Source organism: Entelurus aequoreus, linkage group LG05 (genome assembly GCF_033978785.1).
Source record: "Entelurus aequoreus isolate RoL-2023_Sb linkage group LG05, RoL_Eaeq_v1.1, whole genome shotgun sequence".
In the NCBI taxonomy this organism is placed as follows: Eukaryota; Metazoa; Chordata; class Actinopteri; order Syngnathiformes; family Syngnathidae; genus Entelurus; species Entelurus aequoreus.
In genome coordinates this window covers 65,440,167-65,463,786 of record NC_084735.1, presented here as the reverse complement: position 1 = coordinate 65,463,786, position 23,620 = coordinate 65,440,167, and positions in this window count along the sequence as shown.

The following is a 23,620-nucleotide window of genomic DNA, read 5'->3' as shown; positions in this document are numbered from 1 at the left end:
TGCTGCCGAACATGCTCCTCTGCTCGTAAAATCAGCAATGACACGACGTGACTTCGGCGCGGGCGCGAGGGGGTGCAGGACCGGTACGTTTTGGAGACGGTATAGCACAGAAAATTATTCATTAGTATCGCGGTACTATACTATTACCGGTATACCATACAACCCTAATATACATATATATACATATACATTTACATATGTATAGATATATACGTTTGTACATATAGATATATATACATATACATATACATATAGATATCATACATATACACATTTTACAGGATAATTTTCATGTAAACATGCGATAAATCATCCTTTTACAATAATGCCTGTGTTACGTGAGGACAGTGTTGTTTGTCGGCATCTCTTTGTACGTTGTTTCCATGTAATTATGGTCTCAGCAAGAGGAACACACATTATTTTGCCACGTAATAATCAATATTTGAGTAATTGTCAAGTCAACCTTTGTTTTTTTTTTATTAAAGTGATTTTTCCACCCCCAAGTCATCACATCTTTTCTTGCGTGCTGCTGAAGTGTATTTTGTGCAGAGAAAAGCCACAATGACAGGCAGATAACAATGCGGCAACTGCACACTAATTGGCCTGGGGCTTACTGGGGGAGCCAGCCTGGTATTTTTGGGAGAAGAGAAGGGAAGTGGGAGAAGATGGTGGAGAGTGTGTATGTGGTATGGTATTGGGGGGAGGGGAGGGAGGGCAAAGTGTCAGTTTTGATTACGAATGTGCGAGATAAGTTTAGTTGGGACATGTTTTTGTAAGGTGGAAGGAGCTGTGTGGGTTTGCATGTGTGCGTGGGTTGTCTCTCGCATGTCTGCCATACAAAGCTCTAATCAGAGGAGATGGGCCATGCTTTAGCACCGTTTCTTTTGAAGGAGAACTCATAAACTAATGCTAATAAAACCCCTGCTGCCGTACGCATTTACAACCCTACCAACCCGCAGTCTATGCATGTCGTTAAAAGGCCATTTTTCAAATAAGAGGTTGATGACCTGCAAGAAGAATATTAATGAACTCACAATAAATTCCTAACATATACATTCTACTAAGGCAACCATGCAAGGGAAATACAGTACTGTGTAGTACAAAATGTGCTTCCAAACACACCCGGATGAGACTTTAGAGCAAGGGTGTTCAAACTTATTGACTTGGGGGGCCACATTGACGCCGGGTTAAAAAAATGTGGCCGAGAGCCCAAAGCCGACAGCATGTAAAGTAAAAAAAAAGCTAAAGACACAACGATAGTCACACACACACTAGGTGTGGTGAAATTATCATCTGCATTTGACCCATCCCCATGTTCACCCCCTGGGAGGCGAGGGGAGCAGTGAGCAGCAGCGGTGACCGCGCTCGGGAATCATTTTGGTGATTTAACCCCCAATTCCAACCCTTGATGCTGAGTGCCAAGCAGGGAGGCAATGGGTCCCATTTTGCATAGTCTTTGGAATGACTCGGCCTGGGTTTGAACTCACAACCTTCCAGTCTCAGGGCGGACACTCTAACCACAAGGCACAATATATTATAGCATATACATATATATGTGTACGTAGGGACAAGCGGTAGAAAATGGATGGATATTTAGATTATGTGAAAGTTTGACTGCTACCTTTTTTTTTACTTCCGTGACGACCACCTTAGAGTTTTGTAATCAATCAAAACTATCAAGCAGCTAAAATGCGCCAAACATGGATAAGTGTGGAGAGAATGTTTGGCATTTTTCCCATCATGCATTGTGTAATGGGTGTAATTTTGATTATTTTTTTATGGCGCTTGGACGTTTTTTTTTAAATATTCACAAGTTTCGGTGAGTAGGTTCTATTATGTGCAGTGATGGGCAGTAACAACTTAACTACATTTTCCAGTAGCTTGGCGGTAGCTTAGCTACTTTTAGACCCATGTAGCTACTGTAGGTAGCTTACATCAAAGCTACAAAGAGAGAAAATAGACAGTCCATGATGATTGGTTGGTGTTCGTATTATATTAGATTTTTCATTTTGTAATGAATCTGACGTGCAGTAAACCTGTAATAATTAATGCGCGTTCTTAGCCATACTTAAATACATGCATGCATTTAGAGAAAACTGTGGTCATGGTAAATGGAAGGTGTGATTTCTGAAATAGGCTGTGAAGTAATGATTCCAATGAACCCTGCACAAAGAGAATATCACATTTTTGTATGTTGTGTTAAGTTGTTTAATTAGGAAAGCGGCGCTCACACTAGTAGTGGACTGCTGGTACATGAGCTCAGACAATTAATTTTTTTTTTTAATTTAAAGTACCAATTAGAGTGTCCGCCCTGATATTGGTAGGTTGTGAATTCGAACCCAGGCCGAGTCATACCAAAGACTGTAAAAATGGGACCCATTACCTCCCTGCTTGGCACTCAGCATCAAGGGTTGGAATTTGGGGTTAAATCACCAAAAATTATTCCCGGGCGAGGCCACGGCTGCTGCTCACTGCTCCCCTCACCTCCCAGGGGGTGAACGAGGGGATGGGTTAAACGCTTTTCATAGTCATATGTTTTGACTTGACAATGAGTTCATGTACTTGGAAATGTAAATTATTTTACAAAGGAGAAGGTGTTCTTTTGCACAATAACTTTGCAAAATATGTTCTATAATAGGTATAAAAAGTACAGTTTAACGCTGAAGTCAAACACTTTTGAGGTCCTACAGTTAGGGATGGAAATCGGTTCCCAATTTATTCCTTGACATTTTTTCAAATGATTCCCTTAAGGATTATTGCGGGTGGGAATGACGTCATCACGCAAGGGTAGGGCAAAATATTACAGACTGGCTAATTAGAGGCAAGATAGGGCGGGTCATCGAAACCAAGAAGCAAAATGCCACATGACGAGGAGGGAATCAAGAGACAGAAGAAAGCTGCAAGCTGATGATTAAAAAAAGCCAAAAAGTCAAAACTGTAGTTGAAAATGGCAGAAGATTCCCTGTGCAAATGTTTCCTTTAGTGATGAAGACGGCGTCTGGGAAACCCACAATAATGCGTCTCCTTGGCCATATTAAAACACATTCATGCGTTTAGAGAAAACAATGCGCAAAATCTTCATTTTTAGTTGTTTACTCGGTAAGCCAACATCCAAACTGCTCTCAACATCTAAGACCAACAGAAATGTAGGAACACACATTAAGGTGAGTTGAGTTCCTGAAAGGTTGTGCTGCACATAACTATTAGAACTGTTCCCAAACAACACACAAGTCATTGTACTTTTTCTGTCAAGATGTACAAAGCTACTGTTTTTATTTACTGTAGGCAGAGAAAATGAATAACATTATAGAGAAGAAAAGGCCCACTAAAATAAATACATACAGTGGGGTGCGGGGACCCCAAAAGGAGGTGTAGGGTGTCCCCAGCTAAATGCAAGATAGTTAATCGTAATGGACCATCATTGGGTCCATGTGTTTCCTTTTGTACACTCAGTTACATTAACATTGATACTGTACATGTGAGTCCATGAAAAAAAGCGTCAATAAATGGGGATCTGTAGCTTAATGCATGTCAAACTGGGGGTCCTTGAAATCAAAATGGTTAATGATAATCACTGCAAGAGCCATTCATTCATCTATTTTCTACCGCTTGTCCCTCTCAGGGTCGTGGGGGTGCTGGAGCCTATCCCAGCTGCATTGGGGCGGATGGCGGGGTACACCCTGGACAAGTCACCAGCTCATCGCAGGGTCCTGCAAGAGCCATAGTACCTGTAAAGCTTCTGTTATGGGGGTCCCTGGTGTATCTTTTCAAATGGGGGTCCATGGAGCTAATAAGTTTTAATTTAATATGTAGTGTTGATGTAGCAAGCCACTTTTGCCATGGAACTTGTGGTGTAGCCTGCTACAATTCTCTGGGGATAGATTCTCCTGTGGCCATACTTGCCAACCCTCCCGTTTTTAGCGGGAGAATCCCGGTATTCAGCGCCTCTCCCGACAACCTCCCGGCAGAGATTTTCTCCCGACAAATTCCTGGTATTCAGCCGGAGCTGGAGGCCACGCCCCCTCCAGCTCAATGCGGACCTTGGCGGACCTTGGCGGACATGGCGACGCCGTCGACGAGCAAGATGAAGAAATACGCTTGCAAGTTCCAAAACGAATGGAAACAAGAATTTCAGTTCATCCAGGACAGTTCGAAGGGGAAGGTGTATGTTGCCTGTAAATTTTGTAAAACAGACTTCTCCATTGAACACGGTGGCCGAAATGATATACTCATCATGAACTGAGAAGTTAAACAGGGACAATGCTGCCATCTAGTGGATAGCCACCAGAACACTGAAATTAAAGTATTTATCTAATTTATAATGTATAATAAAAAAAAATATATATATATATATATATATATATATATATATATATATATGAAATATATATGAAATACTCGAGTTGGTGAATTCTAGCTGTAAATAACCACGCCCCCAACCACGCCCCCCGCCCCCAACCACACACCCCTCCCACCCCCTCCCAAGCCCCCCCCCCCACCCTCTACCCCCCACCTCCCGATATTGGAGGTCTCAAGGTTGGCAAGTATGCCTGTGGCTTAGCTACATTTATTTCAGAGTAACTACTAGCTTAGCTTACTACATTTTTCAAGAAACTTGCCCATCACTGACTATAAATGAATGTTGCGGTTTTTTTAACCACTCCGATATCATCCCAGCAGGTACCAACTAACACCGGCTATAATGTTAGCGCCATTTGACTACTTGTCAAAGCTGCTATTACCTATTAAATTGAAATGAATGCTTTCTCATTTCGATGAGCATGACGAGAGACAGATTCTGACTGGCTCCGAGGAGGGCAGTACGAGCTCCAGCTCACGCGTACAATACCTCTCTCCTTTCACTGCGGCAAGGAAGAGTACACTAAGGCCAGGGTAGCTTATGTCACCAAGCAGTGACTAGGTTTGTGGTTAAAGCACCCATTTGCCACAGTAGATGCTCCTGATTTTCGGTAGGTGAATGTTCAGTCGTCGTCAGAGGAAAATGTTGCATGTTGTCCTCCAACAAGATTTTCACTCAGTCATTTCCATTATACAGGTGGAACTCAAAAAATTTGAATATTGTGTTAAAGTCCACTCATGTCAGCAATCAACTTCACTAATGTGATATTAACTTACCACATACAAAGTGAGATATGTCAAGCCTTTACTTTGATGATAATGACTTATAGTTTTTGAAAACCCGACCTTTCTGAGATTTTCAATTCAAGGTTTCAATAAGCTGCAAGCCATAATCTTCAAATGACATCAAAGAAGGCTTGAAATATCTCGAGTTGCATGCTATGTGCCTATGTCATGCATTAGTTTACCCAAACAAACCTTCCCAGCAGGCACACAACATCGATACATTGATTATACATGCATGTCCTTTCAAACTGACTTTAAAACAATGTTGGAAAATAGTTGTATTTGGAAATCGAGACAACGCTGATGTCTAACGTTGGATCCACGTTGTTGGTTGGGAAATTACAAAATGTCACTGGTCAAATCAACGTCAGAACCCAACATTGTTGTTCCCACATTTTGTTTGAGTTGCTCAACGAGTTCTCGACATTGTTTCAACATATTGTGCTTGCTGCGTTTGCACAAAATTCATTTTTTAAAATTATTTCACCACTATATTTTCTAGGGAAATGACAAAGATTCTAAAAAGTTTTGAAAAGGTTGTAAATGTTACATTCTTGTAGAATTTCCACAATTGTTTTAATTTGTTAAATTCCACTAAATAATATTTATTTCTTATATTTATTGTTTTTAAAGTTATTTTTGTACACTATGAGCCTGTTAAAGTACCAGCAATTGAAAAACAAGTGGCCTCTATATAGAAGTGATTATTATATATTTGTAATTTAACCCACCAAAAAACTAATATGAAAAATGTATATGAATCTCAGAGATTCCAGACCCATTTTGTTAGATAATGAGCATGAGCGGTCATGTGATCCATGACGTGCATGTGGGAACCACAACACTATTACTCACAGCATACTTTATAAGAGACATCGATTAATTTTGGACAAATTATGATGCAGAACACTTATAAACATTTTAATCAGTGGAGGTTGCAATGCATTAGTGAACAAATCTCAAGTTTCCGTCAAAAAGGATAATAGCTGATCACACTATGGTACATACAATCACACAATAATGATTCAAACAAAAAACATTATAACAGACCATCTTAAAAATGTAATGACAGTTTGTTTTTTTACTGCAAAAGACACTCAGAATGTACACAAAAATACATAATGAGGGATTTACAATATTAACTATGAACAATAGAACACTGAATATTGACAAATATGAACATTTCTCCCTCTACTGCAGACCACATATTAATTGAGTAAGAGCAAAGAAGATGCAACAAACATAGCGAAAAATAAACGCAAAAGGTAAAAAACAGCCACATATTCGATATGATATCACTGTTCGGCTGAACTTTGTTGTGGAAAGCTGCCTCTGTCTGACTCTCGTGTCTGCAAGGTCGGGCTTGTTGCCGTGTAAACAAGCCCCACCCACTTTGTCCCGTGGCTTGTCTGCATGGAGCTGAGCTTCTTATGGTTACCATAGTAACCCGTAGATTACTTATAACCATTGGTATCATTTCTATAGTTTGAAAATATCCAGCGGGCTGCATTGAAATGTTAATTATGTTGTATTATGCCCAGGTAGCCCAGTTAACTACCTTTTTTATGGTGTTTTGAAAGACCCGTGACTTCCAACTTGACACTTCTATGGCTGGTTCTGAGACAGGCTCGATTTCTTCAGTCTTAATTTACCGGAAGCGGGGCTTGCTTTTTGAAACGGCAAGTTTTTCTACACTGAATTTTTCAGCACAAAGGCATTTCCACCACTGTGTTACATGGCCTTTCCTTTTAACAACACTCAGTAAACGTTTGGGAACTGAGGAGACCAGTAGAACTGTAGTTACTGACAGTGGTTTTCTTAAGTGTTCCTGTGGTGAAGTGAAGTGTATTATATTTATATAGCGCTTTTCTCTAGTGACTCAAGGCGCTGTACATAGTGAAACCCAATATCTAAGTTACATTTAAACTAGTGTGGGTGGCACATGGAGCAGGTGGGTAAAGTGTCTGGCCCAAGGACACAACTGCAGTGACAAGGATGGCGGAAGCGGGGATCGAACCTGGAACCCTCAAGTTGCTGGCACGGCCGCTCTACCAACCGAGCTATACCGTGGTGATATCCTTTACACACTGATGTTGTTTTTTGATGCAGTACCGCCTGAGGGATCGAAGGTCAGTAATACCATCGCTTACATGCAGTGATTTCTCAATATTCTATGAACCTTTTGATGATATTACGGACCGTAGATGGTGAAATCCCTAAATTCCTTGCAATAGCTCGTTGAGAAATGTTGTTCTTAAACTGTTGGACAATTTGCTCATGCATTTGTTCACAAAGTGGTGACCCTCGCCCCATCCTTGTTTGTGAATGACTGAGCATTTCATGGAAAATGCTTTTATACCCAATCATGGCATCTACCTGTTCCCAATTAGTCTGTTCACCTGTGGGATGTTTCAAATAAGTGTTTGATGAGCATTCCTCAACTTTCTCAGTCTTTTTTGCCACTTGTGTTAGCTTTTTTGAAACATGTTGCAGGAATCAAATTCCAAATCAGCTCATATTTGAAAAACATAACAAAGTTTACCAGTTTGAACTTTAAGTATCTTGTCTTTGCATTCTATTCAATTGAATATGGGTTGAAAAGGATTTGCAAATCATTGTATTCTGTTTTTATTTATGATTTACACAACATGCCAACTTTACTGGTTTTGGGTATTGTACATCGATGAGAGCATATGGAATTACATTTTTTTAAAGTACCTCACCTGCCCTGAACCTCACTGCACATTACTACCCCTGTACTGTATATATGAAATATGTGAAACTCCAAAGAGAGTAAGCACTAAAAAGTAAGTTCTGTTATCCAGTTTCTTTTTCTTTTCTCCCCTTTTGTTAGGAAATCCGAGTCAATCAGTAACCCGTCAGATCGAAAGTGCTTTCACCCGCTCAACTCAATCCCCCCTTTTCCTTGTTTTTTTTCCGGCTCCCTCTCAAACTTGTTTTATTACCTCAACTCTATTGAGTGGGCTTGCCTGCCAATGATACATTGCACAACACCACCACCAGGCTCCTTATAAAAGAAGGGTCAAGATGTCAGACACACTCAGCAAATTGGCTTGTGGTGAAAAAACACACAGACTTTACAGTGGGTGAAGTTAATCCTGTAAAACCAAACCACAAACTCCGCGTCAGTCAAGTGCTTCTTCCCGCTGACATTTTCCTACCTTTAGGACTTATTCACGTAGAAAGTGATTACTGTAAATGAGGTCCATAACCACCAAAGTATCTGATGTTTGTTTCCATGGAAGCACTTTGCTTCTTCATGCAGCACTAAAAATCACCTTCTAGTCATGCACACAGTTAAAAATTGGAACTCCCCTCAGGCCAAAAAATGTGGTTCACAATATTTCATTCACACACACAAAACACCAACATTTGGAAACCATCCATCCTTTCATCCATTTTCTACCGCTTGTCCCTTTTGGGGTCGCGGGGGGGTCGCTGGAGCCTATCTCAGCTGCATTCGGGCGGAAGGCGGAGTACTCTCTGGACAAGTCGCCTCCTCATCGCAGGGCCAACACAGATAGACAGACAACATTCACACTCACATTCACACACTAGGGACCATTTAGTGTTGCCAATCAACCTGTCGCCAGGTGCATGTCTTTGGAAGTGGGAGGAAGCCGGAGTACCCGGAGGGAACCCACGCAGTCACGGGGAGAACATGCAAACTCCACACAGAAAGATCCTGAGCACAGGATCGAACCCCAGACCTTCGTATTGTGAGGCAGATGCACTAACCCCTCTGCCACCGCAGGATGAGGTAATAGAAGAAGAGGTAGAAATATGATTGTGGGGGGGCGTGGCCTGCGGGCCTGCGGAGAAGCGGGGCGTGTCAGGACCGGCCTCGAGATTAGCGGCAGGTGCGTAGATGACACAGCTAAGAGTGTATGTCTGATCGCCTGTCGCTCTGTTAAAGGCAGCAGTCGGGAAGGAGAAGGGAGGGTCGTTGATGGTGGTTGGAGGGCAAGACGCACTGATGATGGAGAAAAAACATTTGTTGAAAAATAAATCGCTGTTCAGATCCATGAACAACGCTGTCCTGTCCGTCCTTGGTGGTCTGAAGGACCCGGAGGAGCAAGACCTCCACAATGATAAATCTATTTGTGGCAGCATCGGGCAAAGCAGTCTCATAGCACATAAGTGTGGTGCGTGCAAGTAACCTTGATTAAAGTTTGAAAGAGAGGCGTCACTGTTTTTTAAAGACAGGAGAGGCTTTACCTCCAGCAGATGTAAGTAATAAGTATGATGATGAGGAAGACCCAGGACAAGTTGGGGGACTATGTTTCCCAGCTGGCCTGGGAGCGCCTCGGGACCCCCCGAGAGGGTTAGACTACACGTCATAGTCACCTCCAGTGTTGCTTTGTGTGCAAGTTCTTAAATGTAACTTATCTGAACAATATCCAGTGTTGTGGTATTTCAATTAACTGGAATCCAGTGTGCTGTGGGGCCCTATTGTAGTGAATCACACCTGAGCCATCATAAATGTATCAAATATTTTTTAGACACCTAAACATTGTGACTAAGAACATTTTACAATCAATCTAGGGATCTAGATATCTGGTCAGGACACTTCTCACTCTTTTGCCTTCACCGTCATTGTCCATTCGTTTTGGTGACTTTATATACTCTGGACCTAGACGTTGAGTCCTCGACATACATGGCGGACAATAACTGATACAGTCTGCTTTGCCAGTCTAAATGCATTCGCCGTTTTCCTCGACGGCCAGGTAATACAAAGCACACGCTACCTTTTTTATCACATCCACAGGAGCTCGCATTCTCGTTGTCTCTCCTTCGACAAATGGACGGAGTTTTTCGCTAAGTAGCATCACAGCTGCCCCGACCGGAAAGTTCTCTTGCCGTCTGAGAAGTGTTGCATCCGAAATAGCTGCAATCGCTTTCTCTTAAGGTATTCATGTGTGATTTCCACAATCGTCTGTACATGTAGAAGGAGAAACACGGGCATGTCTGGATGACTCACCTCCATATTTCCAGTGTTTACCTCCGAGTTACGAAACCGCTTTATTATGAAGCTGGCTGTGGCGCGATCTTTCTGACGTCACTTCCTGTGTGGGGCGCGGTCTGTCTGGCGTCACTTCCTCTCCGAACTCAGTTTGTAAACGATCAATGAGTCCATACAAAGCTAAGAGCCGGAGATTCAAGAAATACACAGCGCACTTAGCCATGTAAACATTTGTCCAAGGAGGGGGACCTTAAACGCTGGTTTAGTGTGGCTGAAACGGGGCTTAGGCTAAATAATTATTTGTTTAAGGGGTTAAACGACTTAGTGTAGACATGGCCTAAGTGGCTGGGGAGAGGGAAGTCTAGGCTTCTCTGCTTGGGCTGGTGCCCCCGCGGCCTGACCTTGGATAAGCGAAAGAAGATAAATGGATGATGATGAATTATGATTATATTAATGGAAACTTGACAGATTTATAATCATTTGAGTGAATAATGACAGGTTGTATGATTTTAAAACTCATGTAACGGGGACGAGGAGGCATGATGATGCGCAGATTGTTCTTCCGAGATGCAGCAGGAACTCCGGAGACAGCGTGTAGGTAGGAAATGATTTATTCCCATAAATCATAAAACAAAGACAGGAACAAACCAAAAGAAGCGTGCCTAGCACAAGGAATGCTGGCGGAATAGCTCACAAGGAAAAGCGTAAGACACACACAGGGAACTAGAAAACATCCAACGTAGCAGTTGCGTATGAGCAAACAAAAGCACCACACTGAGTGAGGGGGAAACCAGGACTAAATAGCTCTCTGATTAGTGTCCGGCAGCAGGTGAGCGTACCGAACAATAATCAGAGGCAGGTGAAAACAATCAGCACCCATGACAACCAAGAAACACAAAACAGGGGTGCTGAAACAGAACTAAAACCTCAAGTATATCAAAACCCAAAATAAACTAAAAACAGGGCAATGGATCATAACAACTCACACATCTTGGAGACGTTACAAGCTGAATGTTGCATGGAAAGTTTGTACATACACTACCGTTCAAAAGTTTGGGGTCACCCAAACAATTTTGTGGAATAGCCTTAATTTCTAAGAACAAGAATAGACTGTCGAGTTTCAGATGAAAGTTCTCTTTTTCTGGCCATTTTGAGCGTTTAATTGACTCCAAAAATGTGATGCTCCAGAAACTCAATCTGCTCAAAGGAAGGTCAGTTGTGTAGCTTCTGTAACGAGCTAAACTGTTTTCAGATGTGTGAACATGATTGCACAAGGGTTTTCTAATCATCAATTAGCCTTTTGAGCCAATGAGCAAACACATTGTACCATTAGAACACTGGAGTGATAGTTGCTGGAAATGGGCCTCTATACACCTATGTAGATATTGCACCAAAAACCAGACATTTGCAGCTAGAATAGTCATTTACCACATTAGCAATGTATAGAGTGTATTTCTTTAAAGTTAAGACTAGTTTAAAGTTATCTTCATTAAAAAGTACAGTGCTTTTCCTTCAAAAATAAGGACATTTCAATGTGACCCCAAACTTTTGAACGGTAGTGTATTTTAAAAAGATTGTTACAGTTCGGGCGCGTTGATATCCAGGACTATTTGAATCAATTCAAATCTCCATTTAATATTATAGGTATTTCAGAGACTTGGATGAATGAGAATACAAGTAAGGATTTTGAATTAAATGGGTACGAAATATTTTGCACCAACCGTAAAAATAAGAGAGGAGGAGGTGTGGCTCTGTATGTGGACAAAAATATCAGCTGTAGTATTGTAAATGATATGTGTTTAGCTGTTGAAGAACTCTTCGAATGTGTCACTGTGGAATTATCATTTTCAAATAGGAAACACGTTATCGTAAGCTGCGTTTATAGGACACCAGGATCCGACTTGAAAATATTTAATGAATGGATGGAAAAATTATTTAAGAGAAACAAAAAATATATAGTATGCGGTGACTTTAATATCAATCTTTTGAATCCTAATAAACACAAACACACAGCAGAATTTATTGACACCATGTTCTCCATGGGCTTATTCCCACTGATCACACGACCCACAAGAATCACAACACACAGCACCACACTTATTGACAACATATTTTGTAACATTGTAGATCAGACTGTAACTGGAGGCTTGTTAGTGAGTGACGTCAGTGATCATTTACCGGTGATTATGGTGTATAATATTAACTGCAGAACATCCAAACCTGTAAATAGTGAATACTATCGAAGAGCCATAACTGAACGATCATTAACAGCACTTAAGAATTATTTAGCGAAACAAAACTGGGATTCTGTTTTTCAAACGTCAGATATTAATGCAGCTTACAATTTATTTCATGACATGTTTTTCTCACTTTACGATACACACTGCCCCATCAAAAAATGCACTATAACTAACTCCATAAAAACTCCATGGATAACCAAAGGGCTTGCGAACGCTTGCAAAAAGAAAAATTATTTATATAGGACTTTTTTTAAGCATCAAACCACAGAAACAGAACAAAAGTACAAAACATATAAAAATAAATTAACCAGCATATTAAAAGCAAGCAGAAAAGAATACACCACCAAACTATTAATCCAAAAGAAAAATTATATAAAGGGAATTTGGAAGGTATTAAATACAATTATTGGGCGTGGTTCAAACAGTGCTTGTTATCCAGAGTTTTTTGTTATGAACGACCGAATCATAAGTGACAAGTAGATGATTGCTGACGGCTTCAATATGTTTTTTGTTAATATTGGGCCTGAGCTGGCAGAAAAAATCCCAATTATTAATGAACAGCCCATGGAACTTATTGAAAAAAATCCTTATTCGATGTTCCTTACTCCGACTGTTGAAAAGGAAGTCTTAGAGGTTATTCAGAAAAGCAAGAACAAAACATCACGTGACATTTATGACCTCGACATGAGGACGGTCCGGAACGTAGCGGAAGAAATCATCAAACCATTCACACACATCTGCAATTTATCTTTCCTACTTGGACAATTTCCTTCACAAATGAAACTCTCAAAAGTCATCCCCATCTTCAAATCTGGAGACAAAAACCACTTAACAAATTACCGGCCCGTCTCCCTTCTGCCACAGTTGTCAAAAATATTGGAAAAATTATTTGATAATAGACTCCGTGGCTTCATTGAAAAGCACAAATTATTATCTGATTGTCAATATGGGTTCCGAAAAATAGGTCAACTTCATTAGCTTTAAGTGATTTAGTAGACAACATTACTAATGGTATCGAGAAAAACAAATTTGTTATAGGACTTTTTATTGACCTGCAAAATGTTTTCGATACCAATGACCACCAGATTTTGGTAAATAAACTGGAAAACTATGGCATAAGGGGATTGGCAGGGAAATGGCTGAAGAGCTACTTGAATGAGAGACAGCAGATTGTTCAGATCGACCAACATCAATCTACACCAGTGGTTCTTAACCTTGTTGGAGGTACCGAACCCCACCAGTTTCATATGCGCATTCACCGAACTCTTCTTTAGTGAAAAATAAAATTTAGTTTTTTTCAAATTCAAGACAAAGTTATATGTTTTTGGTAACACTTTAGTATGGGGAACATATTCTAAGTAACAAAGACTTAATTTAGAGTTATTTGGTTAGGATTAGGGTTAGAGGGTTAGGGCCAGGGTTAGAGGGTTAGGGTTATATGCCGAATAAGGTATTAATAAGTACTTAATAATGACTGGTTAAGAGCCAATATGTCTCTAATTTGCATGTTAATAAGCAACTAATTAATGGTGAATATGTTCCCCATGCTAAAGTGTTACCATGTTTTTTACTGGTGCACAAAATGAACCGTGCATGAACATCACCTTGTTCAAAGAACAAAACCAACACAGCCCATAAACTCGCAACAAATTACACACCTGCAAATCAGTGTGACTTCTGCTGTTGCCGTATCCGTAATATGCCTATAGGGAGAAGTTTTTATTTACACGATGAGTCGGGTGTGTCTTGACCTCTGCCGAACCCCTGAGCCCGACTCACCGAACCCCTAGGGTTCGATCGAACCCAGGTTAAGAACCACTGATCTACACTCATGAACATAACCTGTGGAGTCCCCCAGGGGTCGATACTAGGACCCACACTATTTATAATGTATAGCTATGAAATATGTAAAGTATCAACACTGCTGAAGTTCATCCTCTTTGCTGACGATACAACCATTACATGTGCAGGTGACGACATGAAGCAACTTCTGGCCTCTGTAATTGAGGAGATGATAAAGTTAAAAACTTGGTTTAATACCAACAAATTGTCTCTGAATTTACAGAAGACCAAAATCATGCTCTTTAGCAATCGCAAAAGTGATATACCCATCAGGATTGTTATTGATGATACACCAATAGAATATGTTCAACAAAATTCATTCTTAGGAGTGGTGGTAGATGAAAATATCTCATGGAAGCCTCATATAAATTACCTGAGGACAAAAGTTGCTAAATGTGTTGGAATGATGAGGAGATCATGTCATTTATTGAACACCAATGCTCTGCTGTTATTGTATCATTCATTTATTATGTCATATTTAAACTGTTGTGTTGAAGTCTGGGGAAAATGTTATAAATCCCATCTACAGCCTTTAGTCACTCTGCAGAAAAAGGCCATTAGGATTGTGTTTAATGTTCACTACAGACATCATTCAAATCCACTATTCATGGAGTTAAAGCAACTTAAACTGCACGATGTGATCAATTTTAAAACTGCTCAAATTATGTTTAGGGCATCCCAAAACTCTCTACCATCCAATATACAGAACCTATTCCAGGATAGAGATGCTCACCATAGTTACAGTCTAAGAGGAAACAAAAATTATATTTGCCTAAATTTAGAACAACTTTAAAATCAATGTGCATTTCAGTGCGTGGAGTCACTCTGTGGAACAGCTTAGAGGATGAGTTAAAAACGTGTTCCACCATGATTCAATTCAAAACACTGTTTAAAAAAGAAGTACTGAAGAAGTACAAGGAGGAAAGAGAGTGATGCCCTCAGCACAGAGCGATGGGAGAGAGGTGTATGGTCAGAGAGTGTTAGGGCCAGTGTGTGTGTGTGTGTGTGTGTGTGTGCGTGTGTGTGTGTGTGTGTGTGTGTGTGTGTGTGTGTGTGTGTGTGTGTGTGTGTGTGTGTGTGTGTGTGTGTGTGTGTGTGTGTGTGTGTGTGTGTGTGTGTGTGTGTGTGTTTGTGTTTTGTCTCGTCTTGTCTTGTCTTATACTAACAGTGGTACTATTGTATTGTTAGTGTACAGGAGTTTTTCTTGTTTTTGTTTGTATGGTATTGTTATTGTATTATATGGTTTATGTTAAATGTGGAGTGAGTGAGAGGGGTTGGGATATTTTAAGCATCTGCTTCATCCAACCCCTTTTCAAGCCTTGCATAAATGTCTCTGCCAAAATGTAAAAAAAAAAAAAAAAATGTGTTGTACTGTGCAGGTTTGAAATAAATACTTCAATTCAATTCAATTCTCGAATGCAGAAAGAGAAGCAGGAGCAGCGTGCGGGTAGGAGTGTGTTTTTATTCTTTAAGGCAGGACAAAAAAATACAAAAACCTCAGACGCTAAACAAGCGTGGAGCCAAAAACCAAATAGTCACTAAGGGCCTATAACCAGGAAAAAAAAAACTTAAGCGTGGTGAAAACAAGACGTCCGTAAGTGTCGCGAAAAGCGAGCATTGACCCAGCAACTTGTGCTGGGTGACTGAAAACTATAAAGGGGAGTGATTAACCAAAACAGCTGGTGGGAACACTAATTACTAAACAATGGCAGGTGTGGAAAATTAGTGTCCATGGAAACCTACAGTAAACAAAAGGAAAGAGGGTACAGCAAGGAAACAGACTCAAACATAGGAAAAAAGCTACTAAACATAAATCAAGCCATGACCCGGGCAACGGATCATGACAAAGATAGTTGCAATCAAATTAAGTCAATAGGCAATGTTAGGTTTAGGGTGGGTTGGCAACCCTTCATAAATCTAATAATAATAGTAATAATAACAATAATAATATCCATCCATCCATCCATCCATCTATTTTCTACTGCTTGTCCCGTTCTGGGTCGCGGGGTGCTTGAGCTTATCTCAGCTGCACCCTGGACAAGTCGCCACCTCATCACAAGGCCAACACAGATAGACAGACAACATTCACACTCACATTCACACACTAGGGACCATTTCGTGTTGCCAATCAACCTATCCCCAGGTGCATGTCTTTGGAGGTGGGAGGAAGCCGGAGTACCCGGAGGGAACCCACGCAGTCACGGGGAGAACATGCAAACTCCACACAGAAAGATCCCGAGCCCAGGATCGGACCTAGGACCTTCGTATTGTGAGGCACACGCACTAACCCCTGTACTACCGTGCTGCCACAATAATAATACATATGTAGTAATAAGAAATATCAGAATGGGGCCGCAAAATGTATGTTTAGAGCCACACAAAGCCTGGGTTTGAGCACAGGTGTCAAAAGCCTGGAGTCCAGATCTGGCCAGCTACATCATACATCATTTAGCATGGCCATGATGAGCCACATCAATTAAAGTGACCTGTCACACAATTTAATATGGCCTGCCACATGATTCATGTGGCCTGCGAAAGGCTGGAAATAATAAAGCACTTTCTGGCTAAATGTGTTTGCGCTTCCAATTTTGACAGTAAAATGTACTGACTGCAGTTGCATATGTTCTACATTGTAATATGTAATCATGCAACAAGATGGTTTTGGGTTATCAAAAAAAAACGTAAATATCTGCTTGTGACCTTGACTTGCGAGTGCTATATAAGCGGATTTAAATGCATGTAGTGAAGTTGTATATTGTAGCTAATAGCGTGCTAAAATTAGAACAGTTGTGTTATTTCAGAAGTTGTTTTCATAGATATTTGATCAGCATATGCCTAGTAATTACTAATCAGTTTGTTATGATGCGTTTTGGCAAAATATTTATTTTCCTTTTAGCCCTAATAAAGTTGTCCTTCAGTGTGAAGTTAAAAAGGCTGAAAAGCCTCAGAGCATTGCTCTACAGATCCGGGACGCCCTTCAACTCAAGTAATCATCAGCTGTCAATCACCCATCACTCTGCTTGGCAGTGCATATGATTTAGATGATTGATGACCATCTTGGTAGGAAGACAATCAGTTGTACAATCTAAAGTGAAAACTCCAAAGACATTCTGTACTGTTTGTGTTGCCGCCAGGGAGGTGTAGCAGTGGTAACAAGAAGTGTGATTATAATCATAGAACCACAACTTATTGTAACGTAGGTAAGTGTCAAGGAATTGCACTTTTTATTTTATTTTGCCCATCGTTCTTACTCATTATGAGAGACAAGAAGACAAAAGGTTTTAGTTTTTTTTCGCATTCTAACATGTAAAAATCGGCTCGTTCTAGGTCAGGGGTGTCAAACTCCTTTTAGATGGGGGGCCACATGGAGAAAAATCTACTCCCAAGTGGGCCTGACTGGTAAAATCACGGCACGATAACTTAAAAATAAAGACAACTTCAGATTGTTTTCTTTGTTTAAAAATAGAACAAGCACATTCTGAAAATGTACAAATCATAATGTTGTTGGGGGTTTTTTTACACTTACATGTTGCGGTTAATAGTATTCTATCTTTATTTGTCGTTATTTATACTTTCTGAATACATTATGTAATAATGTTCGTCAGTCAACTCATCGGTGTTCATTTTCAATCTATCAAGATAAAAAAAGAATGTCAAAATCAATTTACAGTATGTTATTTATGTAGTTTGATCATTTTCCTCGACTGGTGCACTAACATCATGTGGTTTATTTTGTTTACATATGTAGCATCATCTACAAAGATACAAAGAATTGCTATTGCGACATCTAGTGGACACATTTAGAACAGCAGTTTCTCTCATTCCAAAATTTCAGCTAATTTTTTTATACTTATCAAAGTCATCCCGCGGGCCGGATAAAACCTGTTCGCGGGCCTGATCCGGCCAGCGGGCCGTATGTTTGACACCCCTGTTCTAGGTGTATAGCAATGCAGCAAATGGGAGCAATCATTTCTACCTCTAAATCACTTTAAAAATGCATTCCAAAACCGGCAACAGTACTTCATTTATGTTCCACAACCTGTATAATAGCCAATCTGTAGCAACATTGTTAATATAGGAGCGAACACTGAGGAACTATTTTTCTAACGTGCTACGGTATTAACCTTAAAAGCTAGCTACGGAAAGAGATAAGATAGCTTCTACGTCGGCACGAAACGCGTTTGAGTTTGTAATGCACAACACTGCGATAAGACACACATTTGTACTGACTGAATAGCATGAACAATCATATTACAGTATCTGTAAAATATTAGCCCACATTTCATGTTTTGTTTGTACACAGCTAGCACGACACTGTGTGCACTGTAGTGTACGGTGATGTTCTGCATGTGTCATTAACAATAGTATAGAGACTCACTCGATGGACAGTTGTCCGTCGTTTCCAGTTGATTTTGGGCACTACAATAATTCGGCACAGCTTGGCTCAAACGTTCCAGGTTTCCATTGTGACCAAATTGCACCGACCTCACTCTCTAGGCTTCCGTCTGCTCCAACGTTTCACCCACTTCTTCGTGCTCGCTTCTATAAGCAGCAGTTCATCCTCCGTTTGTAAATTCAGCTTCAAAAAGGATAGGTTTTTTTATCGTTTAGAATGGAGCTGTTGTCGAGCCTTTGATTAAAAAAACAGGTCTAGATCCGACATGTTTGTCAAATTATCGGCCCATTTCCAAATTACCTTTTGTGTCAAAAATTCTGGAGAAATGTGTTTTAGCGCAGCTGCAGCCTTTTTTAGATGAAAATAGCACTTTAGATCCATTTCAGTCTGGATACAAGGCTTTGCACAGTACTGAATCTGCACTTTTAAAGGTTTTTAATGACTTGCTTTTAATGTCTGATTCTGGTAGCTCTGCCATTTTAGTGCTTTTAGATCTTACAGCTGCCTTTGACACAGTCGACCACACAATTCTTTTAGACCGCCTGAGAGACTGTGTGGGTGTCAGGGGGACTGCATTAGAGTGGTTCAGATCCTACCTGTCAGAGAGGTCCTTCTCTGTCAGGCTGGGGGACGCCACCTCTTCTTCTGCTCCGCTTTACTGTGGTGTCCCCCAGGGATCCATTCTAGGCCCCATCCTGTTTTCCTTGTACATTCTCCCTCTTGGAGAGATTTTTAAGAAACATGGAGTGTCTTATCACTTTTATGCAGATGACTGCCAAATGTATATGCCAATTTCAAAAGGCCACGGCCCCCTGACACCCCTTCTCAACTGTCTATGTGATGTCAAGGCTTGGTTAGCCCAGAATTTTTTAATAATGAATGAGGGAAAAACGGAAATTTCAGTTTTTGGTCCGGCCCTCACTGACTTGGGACCATTGCAAAATCATGTGCGTCCCAAAGTCACCAGCCTTGGCGTCACTATAGACAGCGATTTTAAATTCGACAAACAAGTCAATGGCGTTTTAAAATCGTGTTTTTATCATCTTCGTCTTTTAGCAAAGGTAAAACCATTTTTATCTTTTAACCTTTTTGAACAAGTCGTGCATGCTTTTATTTCAAGTCGCCTAGACTACTGCAATGCACTTTATGCTGGCATTAGCCAAAAAGCTCTCTCCCGGTTGCAGTTAGTCCAGAACGCGGCAGCACGACTTTTAACAGGGGCCAGGAAACGTGAGCATATAACCCCAATTCTTCGGAGTTTGCACTGGCTCCCTGTTCATTTTAGAATTGATTTTAAATCCTTGCTGTTTGTTTTTAAAGCTTTACATGGACTGGCACCTCAGTATATCTCGGACCTCATCCAAATTTACACTCCTGCGCGCGCTCTGAGGTCCGAGAGCCAGCTCCAGCTCGTGGTGCCCAGGACGAGACTTAAAACCAGGGGAGACAGGGCCTTCTCTGTGGTCGGCCCTAAACTCTGGAACACTCTGCCCCTCCATGTTCAAACTGCTCCCACAGTGGAGTGTTTTAAGTCTCGTCTAAAGACCCACTTTTATTCTTTGGCTTTTAACACTACGTGAGTTGTGTGGTCTTCTGTCCTCTGTTGTCCTGTGTGGTTAGGGTTAGGGTTATAAATTTTGATGTCTATTTTACTGTTTTAATTGGTTTCACCCTTTAAAATCGTTTTTAATCATATTTATTTTTTATATTGTCTCTGTATTGGTTTTCTATTCATTTATTCTTTGTTTTTATTCAGTCATTGGTGTAGCATAATATTGTTTTTAATATAGTTTTTAATATTGTTTTTAATATTGTTTTTAACATGGCTGTGCAGCACTTTGGAAACATTCTTGTTGTGTAAATGTGCTATATAAATAAAGTGGATTGGATTGGATTGGATCCCTATTAGCTGACGCCAAGGCGACTGCTAGTCTTCCTTGGGTCCATATAGGAGCATACAAAATAAAGATACAGAGAATACATGCATTACCAAACATTATACAAAGGAAAAATACAACATAATGCGAATCCTCAGTTGTCTTTGTTGTCTGTTAGCAAGTCTGCCATGATTAGAAAATACAAGTATTTGTTTGCGGAAGTAGACTCCCGAATTTCAGTGCCCCTCCCGAAAATCTCCCGGGGAAACCATTCTCCCGAATTTCTCCCGATATTCACCCGGACAACAATATTGAGGGCGTGCCATGATGGCACTGACTTCAGCGTCCTCTACAACCTGTCGTCGCGTCCGCTTTTTCTCCATACAAACAGCGTGCCAGTCACATGTTGTATGCGGTTTCTACAGACACACGTAAGTGACTGCAAGGCATTCTTGGTCAACAGCCATACAGGTCACACTGAGGGTGACCGTATAAACAACATTAACACTGTTACAAATATGCGCCACACTGTGAACCCACACCAAGAGTGACAGACACATTTCGGGAGAACATCCGCACCGTAACACAACATAAACACGACAGAACAAATACCCAGAATCCTTTGCAGCCCTAACTCTTCCGGGCTACAATATACACCCCCGCTACCACCAAACCCCGCCCCTCCAACCCCGCCCACCTCAACCCCCTCCAACCCCCATCTCCCGAATTCGGAGGTCTCAAGGTTGGCAAGTATGACCACACCTGTTTACTTGACTTTGTCGTCATTATTCACTGTCATTGTTCTATTGTGCACATACCAATGTTGTTCTTGTTTAGCATTCATATAGATTAAGATTAAAGTACCAATGACTGTCACACACACACTAGATGTGGTGAAATTTGTCCTCTGCATTTGTCCCATCCCCTTGGGGAGCAGTGGGCAGCAGCGGCGCCGCGCCCGGGAATCATTTTGGTGATTTAACCCCCAACTCCAACCCTTTGTTGCTGAGTGCCAAGCAGGGAGGTTATGGGTCCCATTTTTTATAGTCTTTGGTATGACTCGGCTGGGATTTGAACTCCAACCTACCGATCTCAGGGCGGACACTCTAACCACTAGGCATATACAGTATGCAGTTAAGAGTGAGTAATTCGGTGCGGCTCCTTTGAGTGACCGTCAGGAGATTTACCCAAAGGTAGGAGTTTGTTTTAACCGCCTTTTTGAGTCTCTTTGATGTAAGCAAGCATTCAGTCTCGTCTTTGATGGAATAAAGGGCGCACACGTTTTTGTGTGTCAAAAGATATTTCAAGTTGTCTTGTTTTCATGTTACAAGCGCAACAACATATGAAATATTGTTATGATCGTGTCAGTAGCTGCGTTTTAATTACCCCTAGAAATGCGCAAAACCTAAATATCGCAAGAAGAAACTGGTAATGGAAACACCCATTTTCGAAAAAACTCTCAAATATCAACGGGCCGTCTCGCAGGTCACTTTCCCAACAATAGAGGCCAACTCGCAGGTTTGGAGAGATCCACATGCCCAAACAATGTCAAGAGGGCTGTAAGGACGTTGCCTTTAAGCGATCACTCGCTGCCTTCGTCTTCTATTAACATCACGGCAACAGCAGAGGCTACAATATCTTCCTCAAAGTGGGAGTCTTGTGGTATGAGATTTTACCAGAATTACGGCTCATGACGCAAAACATCCTTTAATGTAAACGCAAATGCACTTTTTCGGAATTTTTTAAAAATGTCACTTTTATTTTGCGAGAAAACTGCAATGGAAACTCAGCTTGTTACTACATTATAGACTTGAAGTGTGTATATAACATTTTTTGAGATTGTTTTAGAGAGCTTTGAAGGCTACAACAGTGGCTACCATTAGACTCATCTTGAACGCGTTTTTCATCATCTTTAAAACCACCTACCCAAAAAAGACGTGTGTTCTTGTCAATCATAATGATTGTGAACGATAGGCAAAATTCCCACAAAAAAGTGCAGTTCCCCTTTAAATGTGTCAATTAATTATGATTAGAATCAAATACAATAAAGTGTTGTGTCAGCGTTTTTCTATGTGTGTGTAAAAGTTGGTGAGTTTTGAAGCATGTTAAGGGGGGCAAAGTAATGCGCAAAGCTGCGGAAGAATAATAAAAATGTGTTATTAAATGTGGCATTACTTTAATGTAAAAATACCTCTGCACATTAGGGCTGCTCAAACAGAGCATTTAATTTTTTTTATTTTTAAAAAAAATTAATTTATTAATCAATCAACAAAACAATACACAACAATACCACAATAATGCAATCCAATTCCAAAACCAAACCCGTCCCAGCAACATTAAGAACAACAATAAACAGAGCAATTGAGGACACACAAACATGACACGGAACAATCCAATTGTAGTGAAACAAAAATGAACATTATCGACAACAGCATCAATATTAGTAATAATTTCAAAATAGCAGTGATTAAAAAAAACCTCATTGATATTAACATTAAAACCATTCATAAAAATAATAAAAAAATTAGAAATGAACAATAGTGTCATAGTGGCTTACACTTAAATGATAAATGATAAATGGGTTATACTTGTATAGCGCTTTTCTACCTTCAAGGTACTCAAAGCGCTTTGACGCTATTTCCACATTCACCCATTCACACACACATTCACACACTGATGGCGGGAGCTGCCATGCAAGGCGCTAACCAGCAGCCATCAGGAGCAAGGGTGAAGTGTCTTGCCCAAGGACACAACGGACGTGACTAGGATGGTAGAAGGTGGGGATTGAACCCCAGTAACCAGCAACCGTCCGATTGCTGGCACAGCCACTCTACCAACTTCGCCACGCCGTCCCTTGCATCACATCTCACAAGCTTGACAACACACTGTGTCCAATATTTTCCACAAAAATATAATAAGTCATATTTTGGTTCATTTAATAGTTGAAACAAATTTAAATAATGAATCCCATATTCCAATATATGACTCATTATTATCTAAACTAATTGCAGAACAGAGCATTTTAAAACCTTGCTAAAAACATATTTATTTTGTTAAGCATTTTACAAATAACGCCTTGGTTTTATAATGTTTTACCTCAACAGTTTATATATATATATACATATATATATATATA